The 25,986-nt window shown below is 43.4% G+C and overlaps 1 long non-coding RNA gene across 1 annotated transcript in view; it reads left to right on the top strand.

The window, feature by feature from the left end:
- The window catches only part of LOC137544158 (uncharacterized), a 91,579-nt gene that overhangs the window by 29,482 nt on the left and 36,111 nt on the right, over positions 1–25,986 (top strand). The window lies entirely within an intron of this gene.

Here is a 25,986-nt window from a genome sequence, read left to right as displayed (position 1 = left end):
TTGCCTATCTCCAGGTGGTGCGGGGTCAGCCACTCATCCACCTGTTTCTTAAGAGCAGCCAGGAGAGCTGCTCCAGTGTGACTCTCCGCTTTGAGACAAGACATGTCTAAGATGGCGTGACACCGTCTTACCTGGCATGCAGCATAGGCCCTGCGGAGCTGGGGCTGTGTAGCTGGAGAGGAGAACTGCCACTCAGCCAAGGAGGAGGAGGACAGCGAAGAGCATGTAGCAGGAGGAGAGGAGGTGGCAGGAGGCCTGCCTGCAAGCCGTGGAGGTGTCACAATTTGGTCCGCTGCGCCCTGCTTGCCATCGTTCACCACCAGGTTCACCCAATGGGCTGTGTAGGTAATGTAGCGGCTCTGCCCGTGCTTGGCAGACCAGGCATCCGTGGTCAGGTGTACCCTTGACCCAACGCTCTTCGCAAGAGATGACACCACTTGCCTCTCAACTTCACGGTGCAGTTGGGGTATGGCCTTTCTCGAAAAATAAGTGCGGCCTGGCATCTTCCACTGCGGTGTTCCGATGGCCACAAATTTACGGAAGGCCTCAGAGTCCACTAGCCGGTATGGTAACAGCTGCCGAGCTAACAGTTCCGCCACGCCAGCTGTCAGACGCCGGGCAAGGGGGTGACTGGCCGAAATTGGCTTCTTCCGCTCAAACATTTCCTTCACGGACACCTGACTGCTGCTGTGGGCAGAGGAGCAGGAACCGCTCAAGGGCAGAGGCGGAGTGGAGGAGGGTGCCTGTGAAGGTGGAAGGGAGAAAGCGGCAGAAGCAGATAATGCACCTGATGGAGGGGGAAGAGGAAAAGGAGGGTGGCTTTGCTTTTGTGTGCTGCTGCTGCTTTTGCTCAGGTGGCCATCCCATTGCTGTTTGTGCCTTTTCTCCAGGTGCCTTCGTAAGGCACTTGTCCCTACATGAGTGTTGGCCTTTCCACGGCTCAATTTTTGTTGGCAGAGCAAACAGATGGCTTTGGTCCGATCTGAGGCACACACATTAAAAAATTTCCACACCGCTGAGCCACCCTGGGATGTGGGCACTATGGGGACCTCAGCAGCTGATGCTGAAGGGCAAGTTGGCTGGCTGTACATAGGTGGCGATACATGGTGCCGGACTCTGCCACCAGCTGTTTCTGACGAAGAGCTGCCCCAGCTTCTTTCAGCAACTTCTCTCCTCCTACTACTCTCTGACTCCCCCTCTGAACTGTCCTCCTCTTCATCTCCTCTATTGGGAACATACAGAGGATCCCTATTACCGTCATCATCGTAGTCATCCTGCCCAGCTTCGCTTGCCTCAGACAAATCCAAACTTGCACCATCAGTAGGTCCTTCATCCTCCTGACACGTTACATCCATAGTGTTGCCGCGTAACTCAGACATATGAGCTGGTGAAAATTCATCTGGCTGTAACAACAATGGCTGTGCATCAGTGATTTCACCACTAAATAATTCTTGCGAAGTGTCAAATGCAGCGGAAGTGGTGCTAGTAGTAGCGCTGGTGACTGAGCAAGATGAGGTGTTCTGTGTCGCTAAATACTCAACCACGTCCTGACAATCTTGGGAGGTGATGGGACGTGCCTTCTTCCGGGCACTGTACAGTGGGCCAAGTCCACACGAAATTACATTTACACGACCTCGCGCAGACCTGCCGGGTGGCCTTCCTCTGGCTCTGGCACTACCTCTTCCTCTACCTGTTTTGTCCATATCGGGTATGCACGGAGTGGTATATCACACTGCGTGCACTCACGTAGGTAGGTGGGTTCACTTAACTGCACAGGTATGCGCACTGATGCGGTGGGTTCACTGAACAGAACAGGTATACAGTGGCGGGTTCACAGAACAGGTATGCAGTGGCAGGTTCACTGAACACAACAGGTATGCAGTGGCAGGTTCACTGAACACAACAGGTATGCAGTGGCGGGTTCACTGAACAGGTATACAGTGGCGGGTTCACTAAACAGAACAGGTATACAGTGGCGGGTTCACTAAACAGAACAGGTATACAGTGGCGGGTTCACAGAACAGGTATGCAGTGGCAGGTTCACTGAACACAACAGGTATGCAGTGGCGGGTTCACTGAACAGGTATACAGTGGCGGGTCCACTGAACAGAACAGGTATGCAGTGGCGGGTTCACTAAACAGAACAGGTATACAGTGGCGGGTTCACTAAACAGAACAGGTATACAGTGGCGGGTTCACAGAACAGGTATGCAGTGGCAGGTTCACTGAACACAACAGGTATGCAGTGGCGGGTTCACTGAACAGGTATACAGTGGCAGGTCCACTGAACAGAACAGGTATGCAGTGGCGGGTTCACTAAACAGAACAGGTATAGAGTGGCGGGTTCACAGAACAGGTATGCAGTGGCAGGTTCACTGAACACAACAGGTATGCAGTGGCGGGTTCACTGAACAGGTATACAGTGGCGGGTCCACTGAACAGAACAGGTATGCAGTGGCGGGTTCACAGAACAGGTATGCAGTGGCAGGTTCAATGAACACAACAGGTATGCAGTGGCGGGTCCACTGAACAGAACAGGTATGCAGTGGCGGGTTCACTAAACAGAACAGGTATACAGTGGCGGGTTCACAGAACAGGTATGCAGTGGCAGGTTCACTGAACACAACAGGTATGCAGTGGCGGGTTCACTGAACAGGTATACAGTGGCGGGTCCACTGAACAGAACAGGTATGCAGTGGCGGGTTCACTAAACAGAACAGGTATACAGTGGCGGGTTCACTAAACAGAACAGGTATACAGTGGCGGGTTCACAGAACAGGTATGCAGTGGCAGGTTCACTGAACACAACAGGTATGCAGTGGCGGGTTCACTGACAGGTATACAGTGGCGGGTCCACTGAACAGAACAGGTATGCAGTGGTGGGTTCACTAAACAGAACAGGTATACAGTGGCGGGTTCACTAAACAGAACAGGTATACAGTGGCGGGTTCACAGAACAGGTATGCAGTGGCAGGTTCACTGAACACAACAGGTATGCAGTGGCGGGTTCACTGAACAGGTATACAGTGGCGGGTCCACTGAACAGAACAGGTATGCAGTGGCGGGTTCACTGAACAGGTATACAGTGGCGGGTCCACTGAACAGAACAGGTATGCAGTGGCGGGTTCACTGAACAGGTATGCAGTGGTGGGTTCACAGAACAGGTATGCAGTGGTGGGTTCACAGCACAGGTATGCAGTGGTGGGTTCAATGAACAGGTATACAGTGGCGGGTCCACTGAACAGAACAGGTATGCAGTGGCAGGTTCACTGAACAGGTATGCAGTGGTGGGTTCACAGCACAGGTATGCAGTGGTGGGTTCACAGAACAGGTATGCAGTGGTGGGTTCACAGCACAGGTATGCAGTGGTGGGTTCAATGAACAGGTATACAGTGGCGGGTGCACTGAACAGAACAGGTATGCAGTGGCAGGTTCACTGAACAGGTATGCAGTGGTGGGTTCACAGCACAGGTATGCAGTGGTGGGTTCACAGAACAGGTATGCAGTGGTGGGTTCACAGCACAGGTATGCAGTGGTGGGTTCAATGAACAGGTATACAGTGGCGGGTCCACTGAACAGAACAGGTATGCAGTGGCAGGTTCACTGAACAGGTATGCAGTGGTGGGTTCACAGCACAGGTATGCAGTGGTGGGTTCACTGAACAGGTATGCAGTGGTGGGTTCACAGCACAGGTATGCAGTGGTGGGTTCACAGCACAGGTATGCAGTGGTGGGTTCACAGCACAGGTATGCAGTGGTGGGTTCACAGCACAGGTATGCAGTGGTGGGTTCACAGCACAGGTATGCAGTGGTGGGTTCACAGAACAGGTATGCAGCCAGACAGGAACAAGTTAAGCCTAACTAATCTTTCCCTGAGAGACAGTCTGCAGCAGCTCGCCCTACTCTCACTAACGCAGGCAGCACACGAGTGACCGTAATGGCCGCCGCTGCCTGCCTTATATAAGGGGGGGTGGGGCTCCAGGGGCTAGTGTAGCCTAATTGGCTACACTGGGCCTGCTGACTGTGATGTAGAGGGTCAAAGTTGACCCTCCATGTGCATTATGGGGCGAACCGAACTTCCACAAAGGTTCGCCTGCGGGACGCGAACGCGAACCACTGAAGTTCGCATGGAACCGTTCGCAGGCGAACCGTTCGGCCCAACTCTAATGCCATTGACTGTTACTTTAGGAACACTTGGGAAGAACAGACAACTTCTAAGCAAGTTGTATCCTGATCAGGATACATACCTGGGGATGGGGAATCAACTGTAAGATGGAAATACTAGCCCGCTAAGCCACAACAAGCTTCAGAATCAGAATCTTTTATTTCGCCAAGCACGACTGGGTCATACCCGGAATTGGTTTTGGCAGGTACAGGGCTAATGTGAAAAAACAAGACATACAATACAGACAATTTATAAAGAAGAATACAGCAGCAGACAGCATAACAAAAACATATCAAGTGTGAGGAGAGTCCATAGAGTTCAAAGAGTTGACAGCTGAAGGGAAGAAGCTGTTCCTGTGTCTTGTGGTCCTGGTGTAGATGGACCGGAATCTCCAGCCCGAGGGAAGTTGACTGAAGAAGCGGAACCCGGGGTGAGATCGGTCCTTGATGATCCTCAGAGCTCTGGAGTGCAGTCTGGAGTTAAAAAGTTGATCCAGGGAGGGAAGAGGTTTGCCAATTATCCTTTCCGCTGATCTTATGACCCTCTGTAGTTTGAGTCTGTCAATGGCGGAGGAGCCGGCGTACCAGACCAAGATGGAGGAGCAGAGGACAGATTCAATTGTGGCGGTGTAGAAGCTCATCAGAAGTTCATGGGCCATGCCGAACTTCTTCAGTTGGCGGAGGAAAAAATAGTCTCTGCTGAGCTTTTTTCTGGGTGGAGGTCATGAAGGTCCCTGAAGATTGTAGTTCCTAGGAGGGGCGCACGGGGACAATTTCGACTTCCATGCCATCAATGCAGATTGGAGGTGGGGTGGGAGCGTGCCTTCTAAGGTCAACAATCAGCTCTACGTTTTTTCCAGTGTTGAGGACAAGCCCATTCTCCCTACACCACTGGCAAATTCTGTCAACCTGATGACGGTACTCCTGCTCATCATTCCCCGAGATGAGACCCACTATAGTGGTATCATCAGCGAACTTGATAACCTTGACAGAGTTCGCCGTTGACCTGCAGTTGTTTGTATAGAGGGAGAACAGGAACGGTGACAGCACACATCCTTGGGGGGCCCCTATGTTGGTGGTCCTTGGTTGCGAGGTGATAGTGTCCAGCTTGACGGCCTGGGATCTGTTACTTAGGAAGTCCGTGATCCACAGGCATAGGGTGGGGTGGACTTTGAGGGCAGTAAGGTTCTCTTGAAGAATTTGGGGGCTGATGGTGTTAAATGCCGAGCTAAAGTCAAGTAGAAGGATCCTAGCATATGAGCCTGGATCCTTCTACTTGCCACCCAGACCAATTACAGTAGCTATATATGTTATTTTATACTGGTGGCCAATGCAACACTTTTTCTCTCTGGGGGTTTGTAATGCTAAACATTGTTTACAAGTACTACTTCCACACATCTACAAATATACACAAACTCACAGATAAAGCCAGAATGCAGAGCCCAGACCATGTGGGTCTCTGCACCCTGACTTAAACCAATACAGAATATGGGGGGAGCTCTGGAAGAGAGAGGTGGCAAAGCCCCCAGAGCCCTTGTCCATACCATGAACTAGGGGCCTTTCCCCACCTCTGGTGCACAGGAGGAGGTGGGGATGCAAGCTCTGGGTTCATGGTAGCATCAGGGGTCCCCATTATCATATCTTTAAAATAGATTTTCTCAAAAAATTACAAGGACTTTAGCATACATGGGGGCTTTGCTACTAAAGTTAGGAGTATTCTTCAATGCAATTTAGCAATTCATGCAGTGAAATCATATGTTTTTCAGCTCAGCAAGGTCTGAATTTAAACAGTCATATTTGGATTGAATACATGGACAACCCAAGTTCAAGCACCAACATTATTGGGGAAGAGCCATACCATGGACCTTTGGGGAGAGGGGGAGGCATTGCTGCCTCTTTCTTCCAGAGCCCCCACCCACATCATGGCTTAACTATCTCAGGGTACAATCCAGGCTCTACATCCAGGCTATACCAACCTGCATTGGTGAAAACGGGTTACAGAGGCTTGGGAGGGGAAATAGTGTTGGGCGAACAGTGTTCGCCACTGTTCGGGTTCTGCAGAACATCACCCTGTTCGGGTGATGTTCGCGTTCGGCCGAACACCTGATGGTGTTCGGCCTTTTAAGTTCGGGTTCGCCCCAAACTACTAAATGGCCGCCGAACAGGGCCGAACAGGGCCCTGTTCGGCCGAATACTGCCCCCCTATGGGGTCGCAGGCATAAGGGGGGAGCATGCCCCGATCGCCGGGGGGTCGGAAATTCCCCCCACCCCCTCCGCTAGCGCTCCCCCCTCTGCCCGCTTCCCCATACAAAAGTTTAAGGAAGTAAAACAGTACCGTACTACTGCTGAACCGCCCGCTGCCCGGCCTCCCTCAACGCGTCACTCTCCGGACTCCTCCTCCTCAGTCACTCACTTCATAGTGCCGCCCACTGCCAGCCACCCACTACCACCGGTACTGTTTTACTTCCTTAAACTTTTGTATGGGGAAGCGGGCAGAGGGGGGAGCGCTAGCGGAGGGGTGGGGGGAATTTCCGACCCCCCCCCGCGATCGGGGCATGCTCCCCCCTTATGCCTGCGACCCCATAGGGCCCCCAAAAGCGGGATGTTTGGGGAGTTCGGGGTTCGGCCCGAACATGCCGAACATCGCGGCCATGTTCGGCGAACTTTCCCGAACCCGAACAACCAGGTGTTGGCCCAACACTAAGGGGAAACCCCATGATGTCCATGTATAAAAAGTATATAGCAGCAACATGCAAAAATTTTTTTTTTTAAAAAAAGTCTTTTTGAAAATGTTTTTTACTTGTTCCCAAAGAATCAAATTTTGTATTTTCGTGTAATTACATGTAATCGCAAAAAAGATGGTTCATGACTATAGCTACATGCAACATTAACAATTCATCAGAAATTTTACATTACAATTTTGTATTGTAATTGTGAATTTTTATGCAGGATTATGATTATGTGCAATTCAAGCACAACACTACCTCTCACACAGTTTCTGTGTCCCAGAGATAAAATACATGAATTATTGACCTTTTGTGTAAATCCCCCACACTCAGATACTGTTCTCTGTCATGCAAGAGTTATATATGACTGTAATTCCTTATCAACGAGGATTAACCTGTAGTCTGTGAAATCGTAAATGGGCATTTCCGACCATCCCCAGGATTCCCTACTAGATATCAGATTATTCAACACCTACATCAAGGTCATTAGATCAAATTTTAACTCTTAGCCATTCAAAAAATCCGACTGGAAGCTTTCTATGGATTTGAGGTTCATAATAGGAGAACATCAATGAAAACATTCATAAAATGTCTTGATCTTGATTGTGGTCCTTCTTGGGGTCAAAGGACTGATGATATGTCACTATCTGTACAATATGTTACTCCTGACAGAAAAAAGGAGGCTATCTCATTACACACACACACAAACAAAAATCTTTCTAGAGACACTTCCACGTCAACACTTTGTATGAAAGATACATTTGCAGAAGTGTCAGCTCACTGACAAGCAAAGAGATGATTTTGCCCAGGGCCCACTTTCAGACAAACCCCAATGCTATCCAACTCTCAGCTGACAAGGTTATCAAAGTAGCACAAAAACTATGAACAAGTTGATGGCCCCTTTCTTCAAGTAAGAAAGTGCCTTAGCTTACTTGGTACCCTTTTAGTCACCATTCTAATTTCACACTGTGTCCACTGGTACACCAGGCAGTTTCAATTTCTTTTCCTATCAATGGGGAACAAGCATAGCCTACATCAACATATCCAGATTTCTGCAATGAGGAAAAACTTATCTGGTGCATGGACAAGAGGAATAATCAAAGTTTACAACCACAAACTCCCTTTATAATAACTACAGATGCCAATCAGAGAGGCTGAAGCCCACTGTGGGACACAGTCAGCTCTGAGTGCTTGGAAATGCTTGATGTGCACACTTCCAGCCAATTCATTAGAGATAAGGGTGGTCTATTATGACACTAAAGCTTTGACAACCTCAGTGGAACCATTTTCTTGAAGATGGATGACAAAACAGAGGTCTATTTAGAGACAGGGTAGAATGAGGATCTTCAAATAACTAGAGAAGGTTTTAAGAATATTTCAGTATGCATAATTGAACTTGCAGGATCTCAGAGTGGCATTAATTCTGGGCTATTAGAATACAACAGCAAACAATCTGTGTGTCCAAGTTGCCTATACAACAACAAATGGACCCTCAACAGGGAGATTTTCCAACTGGTCTACAACCATTTTGGAACACTAGAGATAGACCTGATGATAACTCAACAGTAGATTTATATCCAGATTCTTATGCCCCCAGGTGGAAGTATCAAATGCAATTACAGTAGACTTAACCCTCCAAATTGAGGTATGTGTTTCCCCTATACCCATGACCGGATTTCTGGCAAGGTCACATAGGCCATGGCCTAGGGCACCAGATAAACAAGGGGTGGCCTGCAGACAGTGGGCATTATTTGCAGGGCATTACTTGCAAGTGTCCAAACAAATTAAAGGGGTCAGGATAACTGAACTATTAGTACCAGCTGGCATCTGCCTGTGCAGTGCTACAGGCAGCTGCAGTCCGTTAACCAAACGTTTGTGAACAGTGTGTAACTAGCAAAAAGCCAGACCTTGTCCAATGACATAGCAGCAGCTGCAGGCAGTTACAGAAGGCCGGTTCTCACGTACTTGGTGTGGGGGATGAAAGGACCAGGAGCAGCACCAGCAAATAGTACAGAATACAGAAAGCAGCCTCTCACAGTACCCATTTCTTAATTATTGATTGGCCAGCGCTGTTACCCTGGAGACAGCAGTGGGTACAAGACTCACTTTTATGTGTTGCTGACCCCACCCAATGTCCAATTGTGAGCCACTTTTGACTATGTGTGTGTGGTGGACGGCTCCCACCACGCCCATCACCTGTAGATCGCTTGATTGACCAGTTCCCCCGTGTGACAGGATTGATTCACTTCACGTTGCCATGGAGACCTCGGCACTAACCGCAATAGTGGACACCAACGGCCCTAACCTTTTTGGGTGTGTGTGTGTGTGGAGAGAGGTGGTATGATACAGTTTCGGTTGGGGCGGCTGGTAATAGTCGGCCTTGGGCGGTAAGAAGTACAAATTCGGCCCTGCCTATACCCATGATTCACAGATTGCTGTTTAGACTGAGACAGGAAGTTGTAATAACAGTAATACCATGTTGGCTTTGTCACCTGTATTCTCCCCTTATATAAGAAATTAAGTACAAGTCTCCTTTTTAACTTCTAAAGAACCACGACTAGCTACCAAAGTGTTTAATATTTCACCCTAATCAGAGCAGGCTTAGATTAATGTCATGGTGGTTGAGTGGAAGAAGCTAAGAGCCCAGTGCCCATATGCAATTAATTTTGATTGTATGTTTTCTCCTAGGAGATAATCTTTCATCTTTTCTTTAAAATGACATTACAATTGAAAAAGTATAGAAAAAGAAAGCAAAAAAGTCATTTCAAAATTATTTTGAGTAGTAGTGGTAGTAGTAGTAGTAGTAGCAGCAGCAGCAGCAGCAGCAGCAGTAGTAGTAGTAGTAGTCATTGTTGTTATTCAATAATAAATTGCACAGTAAGCTTTAGATACATGTTGATAAGTTGATCCAGAGTGGTGTGTTGAAAGATGACAGGACCACATAACCATGAAGTAATCCTTGTTAGCTCTCTTTAACCACTTCAGGACCACAGGCTTTAACCCCTCCCTCCCCCTAAAGACCAGGCCATTTTTTGTGAAATAGGCCACTGCAACTTTAAAGGGAACCTAAACTGAGAAGGATATGGATCTTTCCTTTTAAAATAATACCAGTTGCCTGACTTTCCTGCTGATCCTGTGTATCTAATACTTTCAGCCACAGCCCCTGAACAAGCATGCAGATCAGGTGCTCTGACGGAAGTCAAACTGGATTAGCTGCATGCTTTTTTCAGGTGTGTGATTTAGCCACTAGTGCTACAAAGAGATCAGCAGGACTGCCAGGCAACTGGTATTGCTTAAAAGGAAACATCCATATCAGTCTCAGTTAAGATTCCCTTTAAGGCCAAGCTGCAGGGCCGCACAACACAGTACACAAGTGATTCCCCCCCACCTTTCCTCCCCACCAACAGAGCTCTCTGTTGGTGGGGTCTGATTGCCCCCAGTTGTTTGTTTGTTTTTTTACATATATTTATATATTTTTATTAAAATATTGTATTTTTTTATTTTCCCTCTGTCAACGCCCTCCCTCCCCCCACCAGCCAATCCCTGTGATCAGCTGTCATAGGCTACAGCCTATGACAGCTGATCACCTCTGTGGCTATGGAAGAGACAGCTGTGTCACACTTCTGTCTCCAGTACAGCACTGCTGCAGATCGCAGCTCTGTACACCCTAATTAGACGGCAGTTTTGCCATCTAACAGTCTCCGAGAGGTGAGCTTCGCTCCACCTACCAGGAAGGAGATGTGTGCAGCCTGCATGCAATCTCCTGTAAACTGCAGCCCCAGAACTTTAGGCAGTCCTGGGGCTGCTGTCGTGGTCACACCCATCGGCGTGACACGGTCGTCTAGTAGTTAAAGGATATCAGAGCCAAAAGGCTCTGGTAAGAAGTGAAGCTGTACTGGGTAGGAGACATAGTCAAATACTCATCCCTCTGTTCACCGCCGTTCTTCTCTGGTCAGTCTCATTCTCCTGGGTGACTAGGGTGATTCCATATCCGGACATACTGTGCCACGCATGCACAGTATGTCCATTCTGCTCCCTGTGGCTGTGTAGTGACATCACAGGACAGGAGTGCGCTCACTTCTGTATCCTGGCTCGAGCACTGATTGGAGATGCTGGGGGAGTGAACATGCACCTGTCCTGTGACATCACTCTGCGTGGCCGCAGGGGAGCAGAATGGACATATTGTGCATGTGCGGTGCAGTATGTCCAGGTGTGGAGTTGCCTAAGTCACCCAGGAAAATGGGACTGACCAGAGAAGAATGGCAGGGGACAGTAGGGAACGAAAGGCACGGTGAGTATTTGATTATGCCCCCCTACACAGCACAGCTTCACTTTTTACCAGAGCCTTTTCGCTCTGGTATCCTTTAAGAAAAGTATAATGCAAGTTGTGGTAGGTACACTGTAATTAAGGTAAAATAAGACATAATTGAATGGTAAACTATATAAGAAAGCAGTGGCCTAAGGAGTTGGAAAAGTCTTAAAAAAATAAAAAATAGTCATTTTTGCATTTTAAGATTAGTATAAAGTGGTTTAAAATAAAAGTGACCAAGCACATTGCATTTTTATGCTTTAGCTATTAACCCACTTACCTATTTTATTGCTATACTCTCCATAAAAAAGATAATCAAAGTTACTGATAATTAATAAAATGGAAATGTTCGCATCAAATTATGCTGCATTCAAAGATATGAGATTGTTAATGCATTAATAATTGATCCAATCAAAGACTCTTAAATGAAGCAGATAATTAAAACTGTTAAATATCTTAAATAGAAACACAGAGACTGATTAATATTAATCTGCTATTTCTTGCATGTATACTGCCTATGAAGAATATTCTTTCTACTTGTTTTTCCTGAAAGTACACCACTTGAATGTTATCTTGCAATGTAATTAATCTTTCTATTTAAGATGAGAATCATTTATGTTGAAATGAAAGTTAAATGTGTGCAAGATTGCTTATTATTATTAATAGTAACATTATAGCTAATTATTTGACCAGATTTTTTTTTAAATAAAACTTCATCTTGGCAGTATTCTGTTTTCTTTTTATGTATTTTGTCTGTAGAATATTTAATTACTTAGTAATTAAATCATTTTTTAAACCTTATATATATGACGAAAGATCTCTGAAAAGTGATATAATTAATTAAAAATGAAAAACACAAACTATCTCATCGCATAAATATGCACCCATTTTAAATTGATCCATCTAAGTTTTTATTGGTGCCACCAAAGCCTCACAACTTGGTTAGTGACTGACCACTTGTGTCTAGTCTAAGCAGTCTGAAGTGATTGAAGTATACATCCATGAGTACCTTGAAGGTCCAATTTCTGACAATTTACAAAAACAATAACAAAAATAATAAATGATCACATAAGTATATACATGATCTGCTCTTTCTGGTAGAAGACCAATGTTTGTTAATAATACAAATATGTAGCCAAATTTGTAAACATCTGACATGTCCAGATTGCATGAAGTTGTAAAATTCTTAAAAACTTTATTGTAACTTAAGGCTTAAGGGCCCGTTTCCACTTGCGTGGTTTCCGCGCCGAATCCACAGAGTTTCCCAGCAGGCAAGTTGCGCAGGGAAACTCTGCCATAGGGATCAATAGCGCCGCCACCCGAATCGCTTGCGCTAGTGAGTCGGCTGGCATCTCCATCCGGAATGGTGCGGGAGGCTGCCAATCCCATACCCGTGCATGGCACGGCTGATGGGATTCGTCTGCATCCCCGCAGACCCAGAAGTGCCGCCTCGCGTCTTGCAGACACATGCGGCTCAAATAGAAATGGGCCCAAAAAGAAGAATATGCACATACCTATGCATTGGTGATTGACTTACACCAATCACAAATAAAATTTATAGGATCCAATGTGTTGTTGATGGAGCTTATTTTTGTTTTCTGCCTGTTCTCATACAAAATATAAGGTTGTAACTGTTTGTTCTGCTTAGGTCCAGTAGCCAAATCAAAAATATGGAATGATGCAGTGTTATTACCCACCAACAGTTCATGTGTTTTGAAAACCCACACAGTTAGTTAATCCACATAGCTGGGACACTATTACCCCATCTGTTCATATGTAAAGTTACCTGCAAAACATTTACTGTTAGTAAGTTGTGAGAACAGGTTTGGAAATAGAGATGGACACACATTGCAATTTCACACTTGCAAGAGCGTTAGCAAATTTTACCATGAAAATATGTGTGCTGGGAATTTACGTTGAACCCCATTAACTTTAATGGCAGGCGAACATCAAAAACCTTCAGGGCATCTCAGCAGCCACAATTACTTTTAAAAAGGTGTACCAAGTGCACAAAAAACCTAGGCAGTTTAACAATTTAGGAATGTTTATCTTTTAAATTGGTGCTGAATTGTTGTTGTATTGGTGTCTGAGGACAATGTCATTCCACGGGACAATGCTATTTTTTTTCCAAACAGCCCATTATGCTTCTTTGGTCATGAAATAAGTTTGATATTATTATGTAATCCATCCAACTATTCTACCCTAGCACTAGCAGGTGTTGATCCCTATATTCATCTCATCCACTGCTCTTACTTTCACATATCCTTTACATTTTCCTTGACTAGATTTCTTTCCTTTATCTCCTTCCCCATATTTCCATTTTCTTAGCTTTATTTTTACTGATTAAAACTATGATTGCAAGGCTGTACTTCTGTTGAGTGTTGCTTTAGTTTTAAGACTTAAGTTTAAAGAGAATCTGTACTCTAATATTCTTACACTAAAAAGCATACCATTCTATTCCTTATTTTCTCCTGTGCCCCTCTGTGCTGTTTCTGCCACTCTCTGCTGAAATCCTGGCTTGTAATTAACAGTTTTAGGCAGTGTTTACAAACAAACTAACTAGCTTGTGGTAGGCTCACATAAACAGAGTGTGTGAGTCATACAGAGGGTGCAGGGGGGCTGCAGAGGGTGTGTATTGCTTCTATCCAATCACAAGCAGCCCTGCACATTCCACACATTCAAGCCTTAGCCCGACAGACACGACAGAGGAAAGGAGATAAGATTTATTACAGAGGCAGTGCAATTAGGAAAGGCTGCAGTAAGCCAGAGCACATTAGAACAGGCATAGGAACTTATAGGATAGAAGAACTAAGGCTGAAAAATTTGTTACAGAGTCTCTTTAATATCCCTGATATATTTTTAAGCAAGGCGGGTTATGCAATCTGACTTTTTATTTTAACCTCTGATTGAATCAAATTGTGCAGACAAAGCATTCATTGTCCAGGATATAAGAAAATGCTTACCTGCATTAAATCATGTTTTACCCAGCTTCGAATACTAGTCCAGATAAGAACTTCAAGCCTGGAATGCTATAACGTTCCTAAACATCAATGAGTGGGAAGGGATTTTGGCTAGGCATCATATAAAATTACTTTCTTGTCAGAAACCTTATAGAATCTTCTTTTCTAGATCTGAACTTTGTTCTGAATATTATTCAGCCACTTAGGTATGGTGTGAGAAATTGTAAAGAGGTGATTTTGGGTGTTGGAATTAAACATTGCTTGGTTCAGGGTTAAAGAGGAACTGTCGCGAAAATCTTAACATTTAAAATGCATACAAATAAGAAGTACATTTCTCCCAGAGTAAAATGAGCCATAAATTACTTTTCTCCTATGTTCCTGTCACTTATAAGACAGTAAGAAGTAGAAATCTGTCATTACCGACAGATTTTGGACTAGCCCAGGCATGGGCAAACTTGGCCCTCCAGCTGTTGAGGAACTACAAGTCCCACAATTCATTGCAGGAATCTGATAGCCACAGTCATGACTCAAAGGCAAATGCATTGTGGGATTTGTAGTTCCTTAACAGCTGGAGGGCAAAGTTTGCCCATGCCTGGACTAGCCCATCTTCTCATAGGGGGGTTCTCAGAGTTTTCTTTATTTTTAAAAGCACTTAGTAAATGGCAGTTGCTCAGTCCAACTGCCAAAATAGTGTAAAGCAAGCAGGGAGGCTGGCCAACATCTTTGTATAAATCTTTTTTCAGGGAATGTCTTTATAAACAATAAAGGCCATGCTGGGAATCCCCTATGGAGAGATGGACTAGCCCAAAACCTGTCGGTAGTGTCAAATTTCTACTAACTACTGTGTGTGATAGCAACATAGGAGAGAAGTAATTTATGGCTCATTTTACTCTGGAAGAAATATACTGCTTATTTGTATGTGTTTTAAATTTTAAGATATTCGTGACAGTTCCTCTTCAATACTCCCTGCTGACAACCCCCTTTCATATCAGCTGTTCTGATCGCAGTCATATTGCCATTTTTTTTCCATACTTAGGTTTACCCTCCTGTTTTTCCTGTCTTTAGTGGGGTAGCCCTGGGGGCCACTACCTGGTAGCCACTGGCATCAAATGACTTTGGTGCACATTGTGGGGTAAAAGTCCATCAATCCTTGTGGGATCCTCTGGTTAACACCAGTGTCTTCTTAAGGTGGCCACTAACACTCTAATTTCTAGCGAAAAATCGTTTGAGCGATCAGAAATTCTGATCGGATTGGTTGAAAATAATCTCAGTTGATGGGCACAATCGATTATGAACAATTATAAAAAATATAATTCGACTGGATTTTTGTCAAACCAAAATTTGGATTTTCTTCATTGGTGGTGATAGATAGAAAGCAAAGATTGGTTTGTTGATGATGTAGTGAATGATTTTTCTTTTGATCAGAATTTCTGATCGCTCAAACGATTTTTTGCTAGAAATTGGACCATTAGTGGCCACCTTTAAAATTTGTGCCTTGAGGAAGCCCACATTATTTGCTGGGGCCAGGATGAACAGACCTTATTTAACCAATCTTAAAATACTACAAAATAACTACTGGTATCATCTAGAACATGAACTCATGTCAAAACATGAGCACAGAAATTCAAGCATACTGAATGCCCTTCTTTTACTGACCACCCTGGAAACATGCCTGGAAAAGGGTCTGACTGACCCCATGTCATTTTTTTACCATGTTTTTTGTGTATCTATTAGGGATGCTCATTCGGATACCGCGGAAATGCAATTTCCGAAATTCCGATCGGAAATTGCATTTCCGCATCGGAATGCGGAAATCAGTAATGCAAGTGCCGTAGGCGGATTTCCGCCGGAAATCGCGGAAATTTCCGCCGGAAATCGCGGAAATTTCACCCGACTTTAACATCGATTTTCTCAAAAACTATAAGGTCTTTTTGAAAACTTTTTTTTGTATCTTGTTCACAAAAAGATGGTGTTTCTAGAACTTAAGGGGGATTTGCTATTAACCGCTAAAGTCGGCAGATTTTTACTGTAATGTAAAATGCAGAAAATCTGCATCTGCCTATTTTCTGCATTTTACATTACAGTAAAAGTTTGCCGACTTTAGCGGTTAATAGCAAAGCCCCCGTAAGTCCTATAAACACCAAATTTTCAGGGTTTATTAAACAGAATCTTCTGAACAAGATTCAAAAAAAAGTTTTCAAAAAGACCTTATAGTTTTTGAGAAAATCGATGGTAAAGTCGGGCGGAATTTCCGCGATTTCCGGCGGAAATTCCGCATTGGAATGCGGAAATTGGTAGCGGAAAGCGGAATCGGTAATCGGTACATGACGGAATGCGGATGTACCGCGGAATCGGAAATTGGCATTCCGACCATCCCTAGTATCTATTACTATCCCTATAATTTTAAATATCTGACTCTGGGAGTTTTACTTTTTTTTGTATCAATTTTGTTTAAAGTATTTTAAAGTCTTTGTGATTTGTTTGTTAGTTTTTATAAATGTAATGGAATTTAAATGCCTTTTATATTTATTCTTTTGGCTGAGGGCAAACGTGTTGGGTTCTCTTTATTCTTAAAGGGACTCCGAGCAGTGCAGAAACTATTGAAAAATGCATACCATTTTGAAGCGCTCTTTCTCCTCTTTCCAATGATATATAAACCGCCACCCTACACCTTTTAGTTTTCGCTATTTTCGCGATTGAAATCGCGGCCACCGTGATTTAGATCGCAAAAATATAAAAAACTAAAAGGCGTAGGGCAGTGGTTTATGTGTCGTTGGAAAAAGGAGAAAGAGAGCTTCAAAATGGTATGCATCTTTCCATAGTTGCTTGTATTACACAGGACGACTTTTCCCCAAAGTCGGCAGCTGAATGGAGCTGCCGACTTTGGGGAAAAGTTGTCCTGTGCAATACAAGTAGCTATGGAAAGATGCCTACCATTTTCAAGCTCTCTTTCTCCTCTTTCCAACAACACATAAACTGCCACCCTACGCCTTTTAGTTTTTGTTATTTTTGCGATAGAAGTCGCGTTTGCCGCGAATTAGATCGCAAAAATAGCGAAAACTAAAAGGCGTAGGGCAGCGGTTTATATATTGTTTGAAAGAAGAGAAAGAGAGCTTTAAAATGGTATGCATCTTTCCAGAGTTACTGCACTGCTCGGAGTCCTTTTAAAGAGTAATCCCGAGTAACTGTAAGACCCTCTCTTGGTATATTTAAAGGTATGTGGCATATTACGGTTTAGAAGGGGAAGGGCCTCATGCTCCCTGTCATCCTTTCCTTTTCCACCCAAGCTGCGTGTTTGGATATGTTTGGTTGGTATATTAAGTGGCCTCCACACTCCTTTCATTTGTTTTTGATGAATATGTCTAGTTACTTTAAACTTTTAAAGTTGTGACAATTGGCTGTTTAGAAACGTGAATTGTAGTTGAAAACATAGGGGTGCTATTGGGCCTTAGAATTCTGCTATTGCAACAAACTGCTTAGATATGTTTGTCCATGTGACAGTGTAATAAGTTAGTGCTAGGTTTTCTCTATAGAGACCTTTTTCACTATTTCCAGAAGAACACTCTTGAGTATTTGTGTGTACTAGTTCCCAGGAACAATATGAATAAGTACTTCGGTCTAAAACATTATACACACTTCAAAATGTTTCAAATGTCTCTCACTGCTTACTGTTTCAGTTTGACAACAGTTATTATATGCACAGACTTTGGATTGCTGTTCGGAAGAGAGTGGTTTTATGGGGAAATTCTGTTCTGGAAATTCTGTACTTTATATCATATATCCTGACACAATGGATTTCTTTTTAAATGCTATTTTGAAAGAGAATCTTCCATTTTATAAAACTGGGTGGGGGGAGGGGGGTGTATCTAAAAGCTCCATAATGTGTATTTCCTATTTTAATTACAGTGTTTGTTTCTGTTGAAAACATTTTAAGATTGTACAGGGCTAGGCTTCATTTTTTATTTTTCTGTTGTGCAATCCTTATACAGAGATTGATGTTCTTATTTTATCTCTTTCTCTGTTTATCTCAACCCGCTTCAGAATTTTACAGCACTAAAGTTTCCTTTATGTGCTATGAAGAAAGAGCCTACTGTGAAAGTTATCTTCATAAAATAATAAGTTTACTTTTGCTGCTTACATTCCTGATTTTTTAACTGTGAAACAAAGAACAATAGATTAGATATGGACAGCTTCTTCAATGATATGATGGCAAAGAAAAATGTACCTTTTGCAGACGGTACTATTGCTTATGAGAATTTATTAATGTCAGTTATAAAGCGTATTTGGAAAATGTTCAGACCCATTCATTTTGTTTGTATAATGTAGTCAGAGGTGTAATTATAGCCTCTGCAACCTCCAGAGGCTAAGGGGGGCTATTCCTGTGCATGCATGCAGAGCAGTGGAGCATCATACATTACCTGTGGCAAGATAGGCCTCCCTCACTATTTATCTCAGTGTAGCTTTGCACCATGCAACCTATTAGCTTGTAGCTCCCTATGCCTGTCACATGACATACAGACAAGGCCAGATTTATACATTTTCAGCCCCTTGCCCCAGTTTGTTAGGGCTCCCCTTTCTTGTGAAGCACTGCCCCTCCCATTACTCATGGAATATCCTCTTTCATGTTCAACATCCACATACTGCAGCCCCTTTATTTCATGTACAGCTCCTGTGGGCATTAGCTTCCCTTTTATGTGTTGCTCCCCATTTTCAGACTTTTCTTTTATTTGTAGCAACCCATATTGCACATCCAGGTGCCCCTTCAGGTTGCAACTGCCCAAGGCCTGGGCCTTTGAGGCCTTTCCAGAAATCCAAGCTGCACTGAAGAGAGGCTTGAGGGGGACCTATCTTGCCACTGGAAACAGGTAATTTATCAAGCTGCAATGTTACTGCTCTGGTAGGTATGAAGGGAAGCTACGTAATACTTTTTTTTTAAATGTACATTTTATTCAGTTTTAACACAGAATACAACAACGATCACAACAGTTCCATTCTGACTACTTAAAAAATATTAAGTAAAACATCCAATAAGGAACTGTCAAATGTCCTCCTAAATATAAAGTCTATATAAAAGTCTATTAAAAAATAAAAACAAAGATTAGGAACTTTCAAAAATGTAGCTGGAGGAAAATCAAGTTATATGACTGATTAAACTAGACAGTAGAGATGTCACGAACATCAAATTTCAGGTTCACGAACGCCAAACTCAAACTTCCGTAAAAGTTCGAGAACTGTGCGAACTGCCATAGACTTCAATGGGCAGGTGAATTTTAAAACCTACAGGGACTCTTTCTGGACACAAAAGTGATGTAAAAGTTGTTTCAAGGGGTGTAACACCTGGACTGTGGCATGCCGGAGGGAGATCCATGGCAAAAGTCCCACCAAAAATTACATAGTTGAAGCTGAGTTGTGTTTTAATCAGTAAAGGGCAGAAATCCCAGTACATTCACAAATTTGAGGAATAAAGGGCTGCTTTAAAATGTCCAGAGTGTGTACACATTGTGGTAAGTGTAAGGGTTATATCTGCTTCACACTGACAGACCAAACTCTGACAGACCAAACAATAGCAGTAGTGTGCTGTGCACACAGCTCTGGGTGGCAGTGTGGGCTGTGGAGTGTCACATACACAGAGATATGCAATAGTACTATCAGAATACTGTTGTGGTATGTGCCTGCAACTTAATGTGGCAAACAATAGCAGTAGTGTGCTGTTCACACAGCTCTGGGTGTCAGTTTGGCCTGTGGAGTGCCGCACACAAAAAAAAACAAAAAACAGGAGAATGATGCAGTAGCCCTCAAACGGGCTATTTGGGGTGCTTTCACAGCAAGTCAGTCAGCAAGGAATAAGAGCACAGGCCTAGCTAACTTTCCTTATCTGCTGCAGCAATGCTCTGTCCCTTCCTCTCACTACAGCAGCCAGAGACTAAATCCAAAATAGCCAGCACAACTGTGTTTTTTAAAAGGGGGGTGGGGGTCAGGAGGGGGTGCTAGCTGATTGGCTGCCATGTGTCTGCTGACTGTGAGGTAAGGGGTCAAATTTAGCTCAATGATGATGTATAGGGGGCAAGTCAAACATGCCATGTATTCGCCATCCAACGCGGGCACGAACCGCTGATATTTGCTGAGAACTGTCTGCCTGGGAACCATTCGGGCCATCTCTACTAGACAGGTAAATACAGAACATGACTGGTATTATCATACCATATAACTCTGCATAAAAATAAACTTGTTTAGAGTTGAATTCGGGAGATCTACTGTAGAACAACTATCAAAATAAACCTATAGCCTAACAACAATATGAGATGAACTTATTTTCCAACTACTTAATACTCTTGCTGGGAGGGGTGTGATGGTGCTGGAAGAATTTTGCTGAGAGGTTCCGCAAGTTATAGTTATAGTTAGGTTATAGTTATAGTTATGCTTCTGACTGTAGCCTTTTGACAACTTGAGTTTTCAGTTATTTTGTGCACTAAGCAGTACTAATTAACCTGTAATACCAAGGACTTGTGAGTTATGCCGAGTTTGATGTCCTGATTTTGACAAATAAAGCAAAAGTACAGTGCTTTTTATGATAAACAGCCCGTTATGTTTTGCTTTTTTGAAGGGATAAAACTGATAAAGGGCTCACAGATTTCTATAAAAAACAAGTAAATGGATGTAATCAGCTGTTTAAGCACACCTAAAGTAACGTGATTAGACAAATAGTGATGGATGAACATCCCAAACAAATGTTTGCAGATCATTTGCAAACTTTACCACAAAAATGTGTGGACCTAACGTTGGCGGCAAGCACTTAATGGCAGGTGACCTTTTCAAACCTTAAGGGCAGCTCTGCTGCCAAAATTTCTATAAAACATGGTGAACAAAGCATCAAAAAATCCAGACAGTGGCATGGCGAAACGGGATCAATGGCGAAATATCTGCCTACAAATATGTATTTTATGCAAACACTTTTTTTAATGGTTTTTAACCATTTCAGCCCGCGGGGATTTTTCACCTTATGCATCAGAGCAATTTTCATCTCCTATTCATTCGTTAATAATTTTATCCCTACTTATCACAAGTTATTGATCTATATCTTGTTTTTTCCGCCACTAATTATGCTTTCTTTGGGTGGTACATTTTGCTAAGAATTATTTTTTTATAAGTGCATTTTAACAGGAATATTAAGAAAACAGTGGAAACAATTCATTATTTCTCAGTTTTCGGCCATTATAGCTTTAAAATAATCCATGCTACTGTAATTAAAACCTATGTATTTTATTTGGCCGTTTGTCTCACGTTATTACACCATTTCAATTTTGTCTCTCTCACAACGTATGGTGCCAATATTTTATTGGGAAATAAAGGTGAATTTTTTCCATTTTGCGTCCATCACTATTTACAAGCTTATAATTTAAAAAATGTCCATAGTATACCCCCTTCACATGCATATTTAAAAAGTGCAGGCCCTTAGGTAATTATTTACGTTTTTTTTAATTGTAATTTTTTTTTCCATAAAATTTTTTATTTGGGTAATTTTGTGGTGTGGGAAATAAACAGTTAATTTTAAATGTTAAAATGTGTGTAAATTGCCATCAAAAATGTATATAGATGTAGTTTTACTATTTGGCCACAAGATGGCCACCTTGAGTTTTTTTTCACCTTGTGTTTCTCGCTTCCTGGAAGCACAAGGAGGACGGGAAAACCTTTTTTGCAGAAAGACTGCAGCCTCTGATAAGGGCTCTTTCACATCAGAGCTTGCGTTGGAGAACGCTCAAAGCATACATTTTGTTGTATGCGTTTTAATGCGTTTTGATATGCGTTGCACTGCAGTGAGTGTGCGTTTTTAATCCGTTTTCAATGCGTTACAGCACATAGAAAAGCGCAGGTAATTTTTTTTTCTTTTAGTTTTCAACTTTCTACATTGTTCCTCTGTTGCATTCTGGGACTCATTGCCTGCGTTAACAGATTAAAAACGTGCATAGTGTGCGTTTTACATTGACTAACATTGTAACACATAAAGCTAGCGTCGGCCGAAAAACTGCGCCTGGGTGCAGTGTAACGCAATGCACAAAAAGGCTGCGTTATATGTGAAAGCTAAAATGAAAGTCTATGGACTTTCATTTCACCTTGGGTAACACAAACTTTACCCTTTGCGTTGAAACGCAGAAAATCTGCCCTAATGTGAAAGAGCCCTAAGAGACCGTCGTTTTTCCTGCTGGGGACTTTGAAAGGAAACCATGTTCCCGTTCACTGATGACAGGGCTACCGGGGAACGTCATAGGGGCGCGCCCGCGATCGCGCGTCGAAGTGTGGCACCGCAGCAGAGCAGCCGCCAGGACGTGAGGATCATGTCTGGCTGGCTGAAATGGTTAAAGATGTCAATGGCTGCTGATTTTAGCAGTTAGAAGTTGCAGGGTATGTTAAGGAGTACTGCAGCAGTGCAGGGGTGACAAGTGTGTTACTGGACTGGATACTGTGAGTACCCTGCCCTGTGTGATCAGTAGATGCAGCTGGGACAGCAGTAACAGAGGGGCACAGAGGGAACAGCAGGTGCGGCTGTGTCAGGGCTTGCTATATAAGTATAAGTATAGCAAGCCACGCTGCAATCTGGCTATCCCAGCCTGCATTGGTGACATGGGGTTAAAGAGACTTGGGAGGGGGTACCCCATGTCATTTTTTTAATGTAACTTTTTATTTTCCAAATCATAGTTAAATTTGCAAAGGGATCCTAAAACAGGGATCCTTAAACATCTATATTATGGAAGTACAGCAATCCGTAGCCAAATCATTGCCTGTTCGTTGCCAGTTCATCATGCACTTCTCGATTTCCTCAAAGACTACATGGTCTTTTTTCAAGTTTCCCCCCCCCCCTTTATTACCACTGTTCCCTTTATATCATAACAGCGATTTATAAATAGATAATATCACACAGCAATGAAAATTAAATGTGACATTCACAGTGCATGCGTTGCGCTGCACGTCAACGGCCCACTGTAAAATAGTGCAGATCTAACTCTCCATTTATGCAAATAACTATGTTGACACACTCAATATTAGTTTATGGTAATGCTTGCACGTTTGAATTCTTGCATTGCATCACACTTAGAGATGGGCCGAACCTCAGACTTTCGGTTTGCGAACCCCGTTCGCGAACTTCCGCGGAAGGTAAAAAGTTTGCGAACAGCAATAGACTTCAATAGGGAGGCGAACTTGGAAAACTAGAAACACTTATGCTGGTCAGAAAAGTGATGGAAAACATGTTTCAAGGGGTCTAACACCTGGACCCCCATGTGGCGGAGTGGGATACCTGCCAAAAGTCCCGGGGAAAAATTAGTTTACTGCTTCACACTGACACACCAAACTCACTGTGTAATGCACCGCAAACAGCTGTCTGTGTTGTGACGGCCGTGGTGGGCTACTGCACAGTGCGCACCAATTGCGAAATTGGTCTCACTCAGTGATGTCGGGGTTAGGTAATGTCTGTCTGCCTTATCAACTTTCGATGGTTCTTTCTCTACCATTGTTAAAGCTTACATCTATTTTTTATTTTTTTTACATTACATTTTCTTCTTGCTGTTCAGTACTTGCAGCGAGAATCTATTATGGAGGGCAAGTCTGCCATTTGTGACCAAGGGTAATAGCGGGGGAACCCTTCCTGGTGTGATTCTGGTCTGGAGTTGTAGCCTAACAAATGGCTACCACCACACTTCCAGGCAAGGAGGGCAGCAGGCATGCCCGCCCCGAGGTACTGACCAAAAATAACAATACGGGACTCGGGATGACCTGCTGTTTTTGAAACAAATTCACTTTAAATCCTTTAACGAGAATCTGTTATGGTGGACAAAGATGACACCACTTTCCTTTCAGAAGAATCAGTTATGGAGGGCAAGTCTGCCATTGTCACCATGGGTAATGGCCGGGGAATTAAGGTTCGATTCTGGTCCGAAGTGGGAGCCTGCTGAGACCCATGCTGTACACAACAGGTAGTTAGATGCAGTCAGGTGAGTTAATTTAATACAAAGGTAGTTATTTGCAGTGAGGTGGGTTCACTGAACACAAATGGTAGTTAGATGCAGTGAAGTGAGTTCACTCAACACAAAGGTAGTTATATGCAGTGAGGTGAGTTCACTCAACACAAAGGTAGTTATATGCAGTGAGGTAGGTTCCCTGAACACAAAGGTAGTTAGAGGCAGTGAGGTGGGTTCACTGAATACAAAAGGTAGTTAGATGCAGTCAGGTGAGTTCACTCAACACAACAGGTACTAGTAGGTATGGTATATGCAGTACTGGGTAGTACAATGTGCAGCTCCCTGTCACACGCACAGGTAGTCACTGAATGTGCTGCTGCTGGCTGGGCTGCTGGCAGTGGCACACACACAGTATGAATTAGCAATGCTGTCTAAGCAACACAAGTGTCAGTTTGACACACAGGAAAAAAAATGATCACACGAACAGGATTAGCTATGAAAAGAGCTGTTGAATGAGGGGTGCTATTAAAGCAATAACATTGATCCAGGAGCAAGCTAAAAAGTCAAGAGCCTGACTAATCTGTCCCTGGGAGAAAAAGTCTGCAGCAGCTTGCCCTAGTCTGTCTATGTGCAGGCACATGAGTGAGTGTAATGTCCACCGGAGCCTGCCTTATATAAGGGGGGGGGGGGCTCCAGGGCTGAGTGTAGCCGGATTGGCTACAATGTGCCTGCTGACTGTGATGTAGAGGGTCAAAGTCGACCCTCATAGAGCATTATGGGGTAAATCGAACTTCCGAGAAAGTTCGCCTTCGGCGGAAAAGGCGAACCACCCGAAGTTCGCCTGGAACCGTTCGCCGGCGAACCGTTCGGCCCATCTCTAATCACACTATGTTATAGGGATTGCGCATGCGCACATCTGTACAAAACAGGTGTTGATTAATGTGTGTCTTGAACACACCTTTCCTTGCTATAGGGAAACATCCTTAGAATTTTCAATTAAAAGGGTTTTTGATACTTGGAGATTGATGAAAAACAGAAAACAACCACCTCCAAAAACCTGCTCACCAGTCACCAGTGCTCAGCCACATATTGACCAACAATGATCAACTATACCTCCAATTTCACTTACAAGGTGACAGTCAGTTATATTTTGAAATGTGTGACACTAACAGTGCACATTTATGATGCATTTTGATACTTTAGCCTCACTTGCATCGCAGCCTTATTACTTGCTACTTTTCATTGTGTTTTATCTGCATTGTGTAGCAATGCAACACACTTCTCCACTGTGATTCACAGTGGTTTGTTGCACAATACATGTATTATAATGAATGTGAACTACAAAGGAGACTGGAAATAGAATTGAGTATAAAGCCTGTAAGCAGCGAGCTAGCCCATTTTTGAGGCGAGGAGCTAAATGGGAGGAACCAGAGAGATCCCACACATTTCTGGGGAGAACATATAAACTCATTTTTTAACCTGGATTTGAGCCATTGGTTCTAGCAATAAAAAACAACAGTTCTAAACTCCTAGTCCCACTTTAGATAGTCTAGTTTCAAAACTTTCTTTAAACTATTTCTAAATCTTTAAAACATCAGTTTAGTATGAGTTTTCTGAAAAGAAAATGTTGTCAAGTGACTTACTTGAGAAGCAACTAAATTTGTGTGAAAGACTGCAAGGGATTAATTATGTGGTGTTTAATAGCGCTATCACACTTTTTTATATTAAATCTAAGAAACACAAGACATCACTTCCATCAATCCTTTTCCTATGGGACAGCTAAAATAAGAATTTCAAGTAACAATGAGCTTCATACTAGGAAGAAAATATTGATTTTTTTAAACAGCCTTACATTATTTTAAACTTGATTTAAAT

Source organism: Hyperolius riggenbachi, chromosome 2 (genome assembly GCF_040937935.1).
Source record: "Hyperolius riggenbachi isolate aHypRig1 chromosome 2, aHypRig1.pri, whole genome shotgun sequence".
Lineage (NCBI taxonomy): Eukaryota > Metazoa > Chordata > Amphibia > Anura > Hyperoliidae > Hyperolius > Hyperolius riggenbachi.
This window is presented reverse-complemented; position numbering and strand designations above follow the sequence as displayed.